This window comes from Pinus tabuliformis, chromosome 9 (assembly GCF_031772625.1).
Source record: "Pinus tabuliformis cultivar Carrire ecotype Pingquan chromosome 9, CPIR1, whole genome shotgun sequence".
Taxonomy (NCBI): Eukaryota; Viridiplantae; Streptophyta; class Pinopsida; order Pinales; family Pinaceae; genus Pinus; species Pinus tabuliformis.
Window position 1 is genome coordinate 1,466,356,322 of NC_142307.1, and position 3,567 is coordinate 1,466,359,888.

General features: G+C 32.5%; 1 pseudogene; it reads left to right on the forward strand.

Annotated features, from left to right (window-relative positions):
• The first annotated feature begins 865 nt into the window (after positions 1–865).
• On the forward strand, positions 866–2,797 carry LOC149154124 (enolase-like; annotated as a pseudogene).
• Positions 2,798–3,567: the final 770 nt, after the last annotated feature.

The window sequence follows — 3,567 nt, forward strand, 5'->3', positions numbered from 1 at the left end:
TGTAATTATCCAAGTTTCCCTAATGAGAGGGGCTTTCCAAGGAAGGAAGACTGAGAAAATAATTAGATTCGTCTTGAAATCATGCTCAAAAAGTCTTGGTGGACATGAATCTCCACTGGACATGCTCAATTGGAGATGCACCTCTGTTGCAAAACATGCATGAAGTATTTGTAACACCAACCTTGTGAAGCAACTTATTTGTTTATCATTGTAAGTTTTTTATTCTTTATGCAATGAAATATATTATCTAACACAACAAGTGTTCACAACTCGAACCTTTAAACTTCTAATTGAAATGGATATCATAAAAATTGAGAACACGATAAGATGTTTGTATACTAAATTACTTACCACTACAACTTGAAATTAATAAAAATTGGTTGCTCTGGTTTTGCACTGGTAGGTAGCCACTCACAAGGAAAAATGACCTTTACCCTTAGCCTTATTTTTTACCTCAATATTCTAAATATCCCTATATAAATGGTGACAAAAATTGGAATCATCCTCTTACCTTAAAATCAATCCAACATATAAGTATTGGAACCAATTTATCACAACTTCCTAAACAAATCAAATAAATAATACAACATGATGAACACATCAATTATAAGAATAGTAAATACTTGAATAAAAATACTTGGAATGAACTAAAAAGAAGCAACAAGACAGGTTTGGCACAACAAGCCCTACAACATTGCATCATTTGACACCCCACCAATATTTTATTGTTCATGTTTGTTTTATAAATAAAGTTTGAACACTAAACTAGAGAATATGTGCATAATCTACTTTTAGTTTTCCTTCTTAATAAATATTTTGTTTTGGCATTGATTTTGTAAAATTTCCCAACCTTTTGTGGATCTTCATGGCTGTAATTAAGAAGAAGTATGGTTAAGATGCAACAAATGTGGGAGATGAAGGAGGCTTTGCGACAAACATTTAGGTGCTTCATTGAATTAAGAGTGAATATTAAACTATGAAATTTTTTTTCTTCTGTAATTCTTATTGTATTAAAAATTTTCGCGTTGAAATGCTTGAGAATAAAGAAGACCTAAAATTGTTGAAGATTTCCATTGAGAAAGCAGGCTATACTGGCAAGGTTGGAATTATTTTTAAGTTTTATTATTTTCCTTTGTGGACTTTTTATTAGCTATAATGTTGAGATTAGTTACTTGGTTACTTACTCATGAAATATTATTTCAATTTCCAGGTTGTTATTGGCATGGATGTAGCTGCTTCTGAGTTCTACACTGAGAAGGACCAAAAGTATTCAATTGCCAGGTTGTTATTGGCATGGATGTAGCTGCTTCTGAGTTCTACATTGAGAAGGATGAAAAGTATGATTTGAACTTCAAGGAGGAGGTGAGTCTCTATTTTTCATTATTGATACCAATGCAATGCATTTAGTGTGCTCTCTATAATTAACATGTGCATTGACATGTGGACTTTTTTAACATCAAAAAAATAATTTCAATGCATGAAGAAGGAACATGACCATTATCCCTCGAGTTTTACACCCTTCTTTCCCTTGTAAACAAGAGATAAACAAAAGAGGCCTTAATTAGAAGGAAACCCATTAGAGAAATTATGTTATTTATTTGGATATAATTGTCTTCTTACCTTGGAATTGGATCGCTGCAGAATAATAATGGTAGCCAGAAGATATCAGGATCTGAGCTAATCAAGCTTTATGAATTGTTTATTGAGGATTATCCAATTGTATCTATAGAGGACCCATTTGATCAAGATGATTGGGCTCACTATGCATAGTTTATGACCATAATTGGGGAAGTATGAAAATTGTTAGGGATTATCTATTGGTGACAAATCCAAAGGTACGTGCTTGTCTTTTGACACCTACTTTCAGTTTAATCATTGAGAGTTTTCATTGCCCAAACATGTTCTTCATCATCAGCTCCTTTTTCTACTTTTGTTTCAATTTTCATTGATATATGCACATGTACTGGTGTAGTGTGTTGGAAAGACAATCAATGAAAAATATTGCAATTCTCTTACTAGAGGTAAATAGATTGATCCTTAATTCTGTATATTTGTTGTTGATGTGACATATGATGTCTAATAATTTTTTGCAACCTATTGTAGGTGAACCAAATTGGTTTTGTTACTAAAAGTATTGAAGCAGTAAATATGTCCAAACGTGTTGGATGGGGAGTGATGACAAGCCATTGCAGGTATTTTTTTTTTTTTTTTTCCAAGTCTCTTTCTTTCCCTCATTTTTGCAATTTTATGTCATATTAAATTATTGATGTGTATTTTTTAATGTTTCTCTCATTTTTTGTATGCAATGTTGAAATGGAAGACACCTTTATTGCAGATATGGCAGTGGGCTTGGCCACGGTAATGTTCATTTTTTAGTATTTGGTTGCTTTAAAGTGTGTAGAGAGATTAGTGAGTTCAAGATGTGTCGAATGTGAAACCTTAGTGTGTATGGAGTTGAGCATTTAATCCTTGTTCTATTATATACTTGAGGATTGAAGGTTTCTAATTATCATGAAGAAATTAAGGTATAAATTCACTTCTGATCTATAAGGGTTATATGTTTGCATCATCAGGGCCAAATCAAGATAGGTTCCTTTGCAGGTCTGAGCGACATGCGAAATATAATCAGGTGCTTCTATAATGTGGTCTTTTGATTTTACTAGAATTAGTTATTTTTTCTACCTTTTATTTATAGTCTTTATTGTCACCTTTGTAGCTCTTACGAATTGAGGAGGAATTGGGGCAGGCAGAAGGGTATGCAGGCACAATTTTCCGCAAGCATCTAGAGCCCTACTAAAGAAAAAAAATTGGCATGTTTGAGAAGTTTTTTGATGTTTAGGATGTGGGGAAATCAATAGGATCTTTTTCCATTTTCTAGAATGTTTCTCTCTATTTTGTTTGGAGAGAGCCTCAATTGAAGTGGAGCTGGAAGTGATAAAGGCTATGTGTATGTACCAATAATAAAGTTGAAATACCCTTTTCTTCTTGGATTCCTCGATTATTCAAATTATATTTTTTAAAAGTTGAAGACTACCATTCAAACCTAGAAAAGGTAGCACCTGACACTTACTTTCAACCAAATCATAAGCATATTTTGAAATTACCTCATGTTTTCGTTGGATCCAATGATCAATCCTGTGATACTAGATATAGATAACTTATAGGGAACAAGATCAAGACTTCATATGCAACACGTATCACTCTTGGACTTAATTTAAAAGGTTGTTGTGCTTTTAATAAATTCATTTATTCAAAATGGTCCCAACATTGTTCTATATGAAAAGCACCTAAAATTTCACACATAAGCTTATGACATTCTTGCAGAATAAACAAAAACCACCTAGTGAGAATGTGCAAAAAAAACAAGAGCAGTGACATTGCCAACATGTGGCTCTTGTTTCTTTTATGATGCAATTTTCCAACCAAATGTCATACATTATTTATTATACGCTGTTTTTTATTTCCATTTGTTTTCACAAGTTATCTACAACTTGAGATTTTTATCATGTAACTTAGTTAGCATGATTATGCCTAAACTTTTTCTGAAGGTTGAATGTTAAGATTCTA